The sequence below is a fragment of the Stomoxys calcitrans genome, chromosome 3 (assembly GCF_963082655.1).
Source record: "Stomoxys calcitrans chromosome 3, idStoCalc2.1, whole genome shotgun sequence".
Taxonomy (NCBI): Eukaryota; Metazoa; Arthropoda; class Insecta; order Diptera; family Muscidae; genus Stomoxys; species Stomoxys calcitrans.
Window position 1 is genome coordinate 80,113,264 of NC_081554.1, and position 12,056 is coordinate 80,125,319.

Below are 12,056 nucleotides of genomic sequence, written 5' to 3' on the forward strand. Positions count from 1 at the left end.
AAATGTGCCTTTTATGGGGCCAAGACTTTAGATCGAGATATCGGTCTACATGGCAGCTATATCCAAATCTGGACCGATTAGGACCAAGTTGCATAAACATGTCGAAGAGCTTAACACAAAGCACTGTCCCAAATTTCGGCGAAATCGGACAATAAATGCCTCTTTTATGGGCTCTAAACCTTAAATTGAGAGATAGGTCTATATGACAGCTATATCCAAATCTGAACCGATCTGAGCCAAATTAAAGAATGATATCGAAAGTATTAACACAACTCACTGTCCCAAATTTCGGCGACATCAGACGATAAATACGCCTTTTATGGGCCCTAAACCTTAAATCCAGAGATCGGTCTGTATGGCAACTATATTCAAATCTGGACCGATCTGGGCAAAATTTAAGAAGGACGTCGAAGAGCCTAACCAAACTCACTGTCTCAAATTTCAGCGACATCGGACAATAAATGCTTCTTTTATGGCCCCAGAACCTAATACCTAGATATCGGTCTATATGGCAGCTATATCAAAATCTGCACCGATCTGTGCGATATTGCATAAGTATGTCAAGGGGCTTAACTTAACTCACTGTTCCAAATTTCGGCGACATCGAACAATGAATGAGCATTTTATGGGCCCAAAATCATAAATCAAGAAATCGGTCTATATGGCAACTATATCCAAATCTGAACCGTTCTGGACCAAATTGAAGAAATATGTCAAAGGGCCTAACACAACTCACTGTCCCAAATTTCAGCAAAATCGGATAATGAATGTGGCTTTTATGGGCCTTACATCATAAATCGGAGGATCGATCTATATGGCAGCTATATCCAAATCTGGACCGATCTGAGCCAAATTATCGAAGGATGTCGATGGGCCTTACACAATTCACTGTCCCGAATTTCATTAAAATCGGATAATAAATGTGGCTTTTGTGGGCCTAAGACCCTAAACCGGAGGATCGGTCTATATGGCAGATATATCCAAATCTGGACCCATCTGGGCGAATTTAACGAAGGAAGTCGAAGGGCCTGAGACAACTCACTGTCCTAAATTGCAACGAAATCGGACAATAAATGTGGCTTTTATGGGCCTTAGACCCTAAATCGGAGGATCGGTCTATATGGCAGCTATATCCAAATCTGGACCGATCTGAGCCAAATTGACGAAGGATGTCGAAGGGCCTAACACAACTCACTGCCCCAAATTTCAACAAAATCGGATAATAAATGTGCCTTTTATGGGCCTTAGTCCCTAAATCGGCGGATCGCTCAATAGGGGGGCTATATCAAGATATAGTCCGATATAGCCCATCCTTGAACTTAACCTGCTTATGGACAAAAACAGAAACTGTGCAAAATTTCAGCTCAATATCTCTATTTTTAAAGACTGTAGCGTGATTTCAACAGACAGAAGGACAGACGGACGGACATGTCTAGATCGTCTTAGATTTTTACGCTGATCAAGAATATATATGCTTTATAAGGTCGGAAATGGATATTTTGATGTGTTGCAAACGGAATGACAAAATGAATATACCCCCATCCTTCGGTGGTGGGTATAAACAAGTAAAAAGGAATTAAGTACGGTCGGGCCGAACTTTGGATACCCACCACCTCGGGTATATATGTAAACCCCCTTTCGTCACAATCCGGTGAAAATTGGATAACTTATGCACCCAAATTCGGCACGGGCATTGAGCGGTCGAATAAATATAACTGTTGAATTTTGTATTTATATTTCACTGCTGAATTTGTACTCCAAATTTCAACAAAATCGGGTAATTAATAAAGCTTCTATGAGCTTCAGACCCTTAATCGGCACATCGGTCTATATGACAGCTATATCTAAATACAGTCCGATCTTTACCATATTTGGGTCGGATGGCAAGGGTCTAAAGCTACTTACTGTTTCAAATTTCAACTAAATCGGGTAATAAATAAAGCTTTTATGGGCTTCAGACCCTTTATCGGCAGATCGGTCTATATGGCAGCTATACCTAGATATAGTCCGATTTGATCCATATTTAGGTCAGATATCAGGAGTCTTAAATTAACCCTCTGTTTCAAATTTCAGCGAAATCGGGTAATAAATAAAGCTTTTATGGGCTTCAGACCCTTTATCGGCAGATCGGTCTATATGGCAGCTATATCTAAATATAGACCGATCTAATCCATATTAAGGTGAGATGTCGAGAGGCTTTGAATAACCCACTGTTGCAAATTTCAGCGAAATCAGGTAGTAAATAAAGTTTTTATGGTCTTCAGACCTTTTATCGGGAGATCGGTCTATATGGTAGCTATTTCTAAATATAGTCCGTTCTGCACCATATTTGGGTCAGTCATCGGGAAGCCTTTAACTACTCACTGTTTCAAATTTCAGCAAAATCCGATGAAAAGTAAAGTTTTTATGGGCATTAGACCCTTTACGGAAAATCGGTCTATATAGCAGCTATATCCAAATATGGTCCGATTTGGCCCGTCCAAAAACTTAACCTGCGTGCATCAAAAAGACGTATCTGTGCCAAATTTCAGCTCAATATCTCACTTTTTGAAGGCTCTAGAGTGATTACAAAGATGGACGGACAGACACACGGACTTTGTAGGGTCGGAAATTGATATTTCGATGTGTTGCAAACGGAATGACTAAATGAATATACCCCCTATCCTACGGTGGTGGGTATAAAAAAGATATTTAACCTAAGTTACGTATTCTTACTTCCATGGATTCCACTAAACAGTTACCCAAAGTAGCTTAGGGGATAGATTTATATAAAAAAATATCAGGCAGCACTCGATGCTAACAGTCTTATCACAATAGAAGAATTGACTAGATGTAGGACGAAAGAAAGAATAGGTCCCATAATAGATAGTCGAGGTGACCATAGGGTAAGGGCAGAGTTTTCGGACCGAATGACTGAGATGTGAACACGAACACGAATACCAAGGATATAAGAATGTAGAGGAGGAATCCTAACACAGTAGCACAGATGGCTCAAAGATACGAGAGCGCCAGGGCAGAGAACGGGTAAGTTATCTAAATTTTAATGGAATATTTTTTAAGTATTGTTTTTTTTTTTTAATCTAATAAAACACTCAAACTTGCCTCATATTATCAAAATAAAAATTTTTATTGGAATTCATAGATTGATCCTTGCCATTTACTTTTTATACACTCCACTGATATGAACTTTGGCCCCCGGAAATTACAACCCAAATCCAAAATGAAAGTCTGCCCCAAACAGGTTTACCAAGAACAACATCAAAACTTCTCTTCCTTTGGGGCCTTTTTGGGTTTTCTTCAAGTAAATCAGAACTTTTCCAATTAAATTGGGGGTTAATAGTATTGGGGCAAATTTCCATTTTACTTTGGGGTCTAATTTCACTATTTTTGGGCTCAAATGAATTTATTTTACTAAAAAACAACTCTTTTGGGGTACATTTTCCAAAATTTTAATTAGAGGTGTCGAGAAAAACAAAATTAAACCTTACAATTAAACGTTTTTTTTTATAAAATGTCAACATGTTTTACCTATGTGAAAAACATTTTCAAAAATCGACTCTTGAAATTAACAAAAATATTTTGAAAATATTTTTCTGCCTTTTACAAAACAATTTAAATTTTTTTCAAAAAATCACACAAATTTTGAAAATTTGTTCACATGCGTGCTTTTTGCTTTTCTCCACTATTGGGTAATATCATTAGAAAAGACAAGTACAAGCGTGCTGAGTTCGGCTGGGCCGAATCTTTGGAACCCACCACCAAAGACGAAATGGACTTTAACCATGAATTCTGCTAAAAGTTAATACAAAATAAATTTTGGTGAAGTGCATAATTTTATTATACACACCAAACTTCTGGTTAGCCAGCAAAAAGTAAAGCTTCTAGGAACCGAACAAGGACAGAGCGGTTTATATGGAAACTATATCAGGTTATAGACTGATTGGAACGTATTTGACACACTTGTTGGAAGTCGTAACAGAACACCGCGTGCAAAATTTTAGCAAAAGTCGGACAAAAATTGCGGCTTGTAATGGCTCAAGAAGTCAAATCGGGAGATCTTTTTTTTAATGGGCGCTACATCATGTTATAGACTGATTTGGACCGTACTTGACACATTTGTTGGAAATCATAACAGAACACTACATGCTAAATTTCATCCAAATCGCACAAAATTGGAGCTTGTAAGGGCTCAAGAAGTCAAACTAGGAGATTGGTTTATATGGGTGCTATGTCAGGTTATAGACCGATTTGGACTGTACTTGGCACAATTCGAACAAGCTTCTCAGATGATATGGTAGGTGCCGAGGAAAGCGTTGTACAAAATTTTGGCAATTTTGGTCAAAAAATGCGCTTGCAGTGATCTTAGAAGTGAAAATTAGGGGATAAATATATATGAGAACTATATCTAAATTTGAACCGATTTTCATGATATTCAAAAGTTAAGTCGAGAGTCAAATCTCGAGCGAATCGGTTAACAACTGACCATTTTTTTGCATTATTTCTACAAATCGGACAAACATATATATGGGAGCTATATCCAAATCTGAACCGATTTCAAGCATACTTTACAGACAATGAAGAAGTCATCAAAAAAAGTGATGTACGAAGTTTTAAGAAGATTGTTCAACAAATGCGCTTGCAGTGGTTCTAGGAGTGAAAATCAGGCGATTTATATATATGAGAGCTATATCTAAATCTGAACCGATTTCTATGAAATCCACCAGTAATGTCGAGAGTCATAAGAAAATCCTTCCTGCCAAAGTTCGGGAGTATCGGTTAAGAAATGACCATTTCATTGCATTATTACTGCAATTCGGACGAACATATATATGGAAGCTATGTCCAAATCTGAACCGATATCCAAATCTGAACCAATTTCAATAGGCTTCGTCCCTAGATAGAAAAACATAGCTATACCAAATTTGAAGACAATCGGATGAAAACTGCGACCTGTAGTTTGTATACAAGTTAACATGGACAGACAGGCGGGCATAGCTAAATCGAAACAGAAAGTGATTCTGAGTCGATCGGCATGCTTTTCAATGGCTCTATCTCTCTTCCTTCTGGGTGAAACAAACAAATTTACTAACTTATAATACCCTGTACCACAGTAGTGGTGTAGGGTATGAAAATTAAGTGCTCGTAGTTGACTCCGGAGTCTGAGGCGGAGTCAGAGTCGACCAATCTTTACAGAGTAGGAGTCGAATAAAAGTTGCTCGACTCCGCAGCCCTGGTTTGTAGAGACTTGACAAACAAAATTATCGAAAATTTGTGGATTTTCAACAAATTCTTTTGTTGATGTAGTTGTTAAACTACGCGTCCTACCATGTAGCGCACAAGACTCTATTGCCATTCATGACTTACAACTCAGGTTCGAATCCCCCAGCCGGTCAAAAAATTTTAATTTTTTTTCTTTAAACTTATTTTAGAAAATTCGATATAAAAAAATATGTATTTCGTATTAAAACAAATTTAAGTGGTTTTGACTTTTTTAAATTTCATTAATAGAGACACTTATTACTGTTCAGTAATACTTATGGAGTAAATCAATCAAAAGTAGGATGATATCGGGTAGAGGATGCGTTTCGAGACTACCGGCAAAATTATTAAAATTTGTTTTTAATGGCAATAGTATAGAGAGTGATGGAGAAAAACCCGAGAGCACCAGTAAACGAACGAGATCGAGCAGTGCGAGCCAAAAAAAGGAAATAAAGTTAACCCCCGACACAAAGCAAGCACATGTGTGGCATCGTTGGTAAAATGGTTTTTATACCCTCCACCATAGGATCGGGGTTTACTAATTTCGTCATTCTGTTTGTAACTCCTCGAAATTTTTCGTCTAAGACTCTATAAAGTATATATATTCTTGATCGTCATGTCATTTTAAGTAGATTTAGCCATGTCCATCCGTCCCTACTCCCGTCTGTCTGTCGAAAGCACGCTAATTTTCGAAGTAGTAAAGCAAGCCTCTTGAAATTTTGCACAAATACTTCTTATTAGTGTAGGTTGGATGAGATTGTAAATGGTCCATATCGGTCCATGTATTGATATAGCTGCCATTTAAACTGATTTTGGATCTTAACTTCTTGAGTCACTAGAGGGCACAATTCTTATCCGATTTGGCTGAAATGTTACATGAAGTGTTTTGTAATGATTTTTGATATAGCTGTCACATAACAGGCCTGGGTCTTGACTCCTTGGGCCTCTGAAGGGCGCAATTCCTATCCGATTTGGCTGAAATTTAACATGACGTATTTCGTTATGACTTCCAACTACTGTGCTAAGTATGGTTAACATCGGTCCATAACCTTATATAGCTGCCATATAAACCGATCTTAAATCCTAACTTCTTGATCCAATAGAGGGCGCAATTCTTATCCGATTAGGCTGACATTTTGTACAACGGCTTTTTTCATAACCTTCAACATACATGATAAATATGGTCTGATACAGCTCCCATATAAACCGATTCGAATCGAACCATAACTTGATATAGCTCCTTTAGCATACCTTTTTTATCCTTTGTTGGCTTAAAAAGAGATACCGGGAAATGATTTCGACAAATGCGATCCATGATGGAGGGTATATAAGATTATGCCCGCCCGAACTTAGCACACTTTAACTTGTTTGTTTTACTTTTGAACAACATTGTTGTTGTTGTTATACGATGGCTTGCAAAGCGAGTGTCTTTTAACAACAAATTTATACTTTGGGTCGTTGAGATTCAAAATAAATTGTTGCAGGAAAATTAACAAATTTCATCGTAGGTTGTTGTTTTACAAAATCATTTTTATCTGTGCACTTGCCCAACTTTTCTTCTTAGAAGCTGGAATATGCTCAAAAATCTCGAAAAAATATAAATTCTCTTAAATTTTCTCTAAAAACAAAATTTCTAAAAAGACCAAATATTACTAACATTTTCCTTAAAAATCCAATTTCCTTAAAAATGCAAGGTAAAATGATATCTCTATGATATTTTCCCCATGGACAAAATTTCAATAAAATTTTCTCTAAAAAATTTTTTTCACTTTTCGGGTTTTTTGCCTGTTAGGGCGGAGACCATTAAATTTTACAATTTTTGTTTGTTTCTCTTTCGAGACGAGCTCAATGATGGGAGATGCAAATGGAACAGGAAAGCCAAAGATAGCAACACATACCAACCACTATGGGACGCATTTCGTCTTTGGTTACAAGACTTTTCAACCATATTAGGTGTGATGGCTTCAAGGGCCGTGCGTTGGTATTTTGTTTTTGAATCATATTAATAGCGAAAACGAATCTATGATACAATTACCAAATCAACCAAGCTCGACAACCCTGCTTATTAGCTGTACTTTTTCCAATGCCTGTATTTTTGTGTAATGACAGATATTCTGTCTGTGGCAAATTATACTTCTTCCGTACTACACATGATTTTATTCTTCTGTTAAAAGTTGTATTGATGGCTTCGAACGCAAAGGCAATGGCTCCCGCTGTTGTTCCTTGTGCCCAGGTTCGAATACTGGTCGAGCTTTGCCGAATTGTTCACTTTTCAAGTTTTTTTGTCTGTTAGGGCGAAGGTCATTAAATTTTACAATCTTTGTTTGTTTCTCTTTCGAGACGAGCCCAATGGGAAAAGTACATCTAATAAGCAGGGTTGTCAAGCTTTGGTTGATGTGTTGCTCTCTTTGGTTTTCCTTTTCCATTTGCATCTCAGATCATTGAGCTCGTCTCGGAAGAGAAACAAACAAAGGAAAAAGTTTTGTAAAGACAAAGTTTCCAAAAATTTCTCTCTAAAAAATTTCAATTAAATGTTTGCTAAAGACGTTTTTATTACAAGTTCTCTAAAAACTAAATTTTAATGAAAATAGTAAATTCAAGTTGTTTTTTTAGTACTTTTCTGGATTAACAATTTTCTGAAAAACAAAATTTCCATGAGACTATATTTTATTGAAGGACAAAATGTGTATGAAATTTTGTCAAATGTTCTCCAATATTCTTACAACAACCTTTTTATTAATGCTATTTTTAATTTGTTACAGAATGATGGGAGTGAGTTCCAATGGGAGTTTGGCCGATTTCTAGTTCAATTTCCTTATTTTACTGTAAAGGGAGAGTATTGATTTGTTTTTCCTCTGCACGTATATAAAATTTATTCTTTTGTGATATGTGCTCAGTAAACTTCTGCAGTGTAAACACTGTCAGTGATCAACCATCTAAAAGAAATCGAAACTTACCTTATTATGCCTTTCTCTAAAATTGTTGCTGCTTTTGTTTTGGTAGTTGTTGTTGCTGATGTTGTTGTTATCTTGATGTTGATGTTGATGCTACTGCTGGTGTTGTTGTGTTCTATTGTTTGCACTGGTTCTTCAATGAACTTAACACGTAAAGGAATATTGTTTCGTTGCCTGTTGTGTGTGCGTGTGAGTGTGAGGTAGAGCAAACGTGCGTCTTTCAATGAGCCTTTATCGCTCAGGAGTGTATGAAAGAGGTAAAACTTTTCACTTCATAAGAGGAATTGGAGATGGAAGAAACAAAGCCCCCTCTTTTTCCTTGAGTGTAGTTGAGAAGTTGTTGAGCTCACACGAACACACACTCATGCACTGAACAAAGAATTTGCAGGAAACCGAAAACAAAATACGCACTGTAGAGTATGTGTGTATAGAATATGCATGTACAGCAGGTTCTCACATTTACTGATTGGTTGCCAGGGTGCTTTTCACTTTAGGTATACTCCAATTCCAATTCTAAAATTTTGTTCTTTATTTTCTGTGATATTTAAACAAATGAAGGCTGCTGTTGAACAAATGTGGGATTTTTTGTTTATTTGTTTGTTGAATGTGTTGGCTGTTCTCTCTCCCTGGCCTTGGCTTTGCTTTGTGCGAATAAGTGGGGCTGGTGGATTTGTTATGTGAATGTAGGTATGTACGTAAGAAGATTTCAATTTTACTGGTCTTATGGAATTTTCGTTTTATGTTAGCTCGGGCTTTCTTTTCAATTTTATATGTTTTCACTTTGCTGTATGGTATATGGCCATTGTTTTTGTTGTTGCGCTTAGAATGTTGGCCTAACTTGTCTCTTGTTGTTGTTGTTTCTTGTTCGTCTCGTCTCGTCTTTTTTAGTTCGTGCTGTTGCTGAGGATGCTGAATGTAAATGCAAATAATTTCACACGCACATAAGAGAATTGAATTTTGAAAAAAAACGAACGAAAAAGGTATCAGAAATTATGCCACCAACGTGCCGCAGCACTCTAGAGAAGCCCCAATAAAATAAGGACGAAGAAAAAGCTTAGGCTTAAGCAAAACAAGCACTTACACCAACGCGCTTAAATATTCACTTATACTAAGGCGCTCACACACGTACACACTTGCACTGAGATAAAGACAATTTCAAAAATTTCACCAAATACTTTTGTGGTTGTTGTTGTTGTTATTATTTTATGCTGCCCATGCTCGTACGCACAAACAAACACTCACACACACATCACTTGGTCTGCTATTGACAGACGTTTCTTTTTCTTTTCGCTTTCTCTGAAGCCTTGACAACGACCGTTTTGTTTTTCTTTTTACTGCTGCTGATGTTGTTTTTGTTGTTGTTGTTGTCACTTTTATTATATTATTTTATGTATTTTTAACACTCTTTTATGTGTTTGTAACTGTTGTTGTTTGGTTTTTTTCTATTGACACTGCTGCGGTATGTTTGTAGATACTTTTGTTAGCTTCGGTAATGTTGTTGTTGTCTTTGTTATGGCCGTTTAAGCTTTAAAGGTAGCAAAATTCCTAAAATTAAAGAGAATACAAAAAGTACCATTAATTTATGTAACAAATTTGTATCTAAATGTATCTAGGTAAGTGTATAAAGTTAGATGGTATAAAATTGTTATGTGATCGAAAAATTTATTAGTGGTAGAATTACGCTTTTATGGCTGTTTCTAGTGTCAAAAAACTACGATAATGAATAGAAATTAACATTTGAGCAGAAAACAAGTAAAAGCGTGCTAAATTCGGCCGGGCCGAATCTTATATAGCCTCCACCATGGATCGCATTTGTCGAGTTCTTTTCCCGGCATCTCTTCTTAGGCAAAAAAAGGATATAAGAAAAGATTTGCTCTGCTATTAGAGCGATATCAAGATATGGTCCGGTTTGGACCACAATGAAATTATATGTTGGAGACCTGTGTAAAATGTCAGCCAATTCGAATAAGAATTGCACCCTTTGGGGGCTCAAGAAGTAAAATAGAGAGATCGATTGATATGGGAGCTGTATCGGGCTATAGACCGATTCAGACCATAATAAACTCGTATGTTGATGGTCATGAGGGAATCCGTCGTACAAAATTTCAGGTAAATCGGATAATAATTGCGACCTATAGAGGCTCAAGAAGTCAAGATCCCAGATCGGTTTATATGGCAGCTATATCAGGTTGTGAACCGATTTTAACCTTATTTGACACAGTTGTTGAAAGTAAGAATAAAATACGTCTTGCAAAATTTCAGCCAAATCGGATAGAAATTGCGCCCTCTAGAAGCTCAAGAAGTCAAGTCCCCAGATCTGTTTATATGACATATTTATCACGTTATGAACCGATTTGAACCATACTTGGCACAGTTATTGGATATCATAACAAAACACGTCGTGCAAAATTTCATTCCAATCATATAAGAATTGCGCACTCTAGAGGCTAAAGAAATCAAGACCCAAGATCGGTTTATATGGCAGCTATATCAGGTTATGGACTGATTTAAACCATACTTGGTAAAATTTAATTATAATCGGATAAGAATTGGGCACTCTAGAGGCTCAAGAAGTCAAGACCCAAGATCGGTTTATATGGCAGCTACATAAAAACATGGACCGATATGGCCCATTTACAATACCAACCGACCTACACTAATAAGATGTATTTGTGAAAAAGCGGTTAGCTTTACTCCTTCGGAAGTTAGCGTGCTTTCGACAGACAGACGGACGGACGATGATCAAGAATATATATACTTTATGGGGTCTCAGACGAATATATCGAGTAGTTACAAACAGAATGACGAAATTAGTATACCCCCCATCCTATGGTGGAGGGTATAAAAAGGTAACTTTGTCATTCCGTTTGTAACGTATCGAAATATTGGCCTAAGATCCCATAAAGTTTATATATTCATGATGGCCATGATATATTAAGTCGATCTAGCAATGTCCGTCCGTCTGTCCTTCCATCCGTCCGTCAGTCCGTCTGTGGAAAACACGCAAACTTTTGAAGAAGTAAGGGTAGCCATTAATCTTGACTATACCGCCACCCTTGTTAACAGGATTAGAGAGGAGATTTTAGATGTGATAATATGTTTGGAAAATCTAGTCAGGATTAGAGGGCCTGCATGAAACATTCCTTATCTGATCATCGCTACATTAGGTTTAGAATAGCACGGCATGCGCCGAATCCGATAAGCTTCCATAATAAGTTGAAAACCAACTGGATTACATTCGGAAGACTACTCAGAAGAAGACTTGGGCAAGATAATTTAGATTGTCCAAGCATGGAAGACAGTTGTCCTCTTCGGGAAAGGAAATCTGCCCAAGAAAAACCCTGGATGACCGGAGAGATTCGCAATATAGGGAAAGAGACTTTTTAACAGAGCACGTCGTAAAAGCAGAATTATATTAGGATGTGCATTACACACGGCTCAAGGAATACAATAAGATAACCAGAGAGGCAAAACGTATCTCCTGGAAGCTTTTCTTCGACCAGGTTGATAGCGTTAATGACGCTGGCAAAATATAAAAGATTCTCTCAAAAACCCATGTCCAAACTAAAACGTAAGTAAACATCATGGGAATGAGAGCAGACACAACGGAGTACCTGTTTAGGCTTTGGATGAAAACGTATTTTCCCTAGGATACAACTGGACTCACATAGACTGGGATCTTGGAATAATGAGGTTGATCGAAGTCTTATCATTACAGAATTTATGGTAAAAAAAAAAGCCTTGAGGAGCTTCAAACCATTCAAATCATCCGGACCTGATGGAATATTTCCAGCGTTACTACAGAAGGAGGCGACTATCTGACGGCTCATCTGGCCACTATTT

General features: G+C 37.2%; 1 protein-coding gene across 2 annotated transcripts in view; it reads right to left on the reverse strand.

Moving 5' to 3' along the window:
- The window catches only part of LOC106092216 (serine-rich adhesin for platelets), a 327,217-nt gene extending 318,093 nt beyond the window's left edge, over positions 1–9,124 (reverse strand). For both annotated transcript variants that reach the window (XM_059364234.1, XM_059364235.1), the window contains exon 1: positions 8,217–9,124. The gene's annotated coding sequence lies outside the window, so the exon portion shown is untranslated. The remainder of the gene's footprint in view (positions 1–8,216) is intronic.
- Between the last annotated feature and the right edge of the window lie 2,932 nt (positions 9,125–12,056).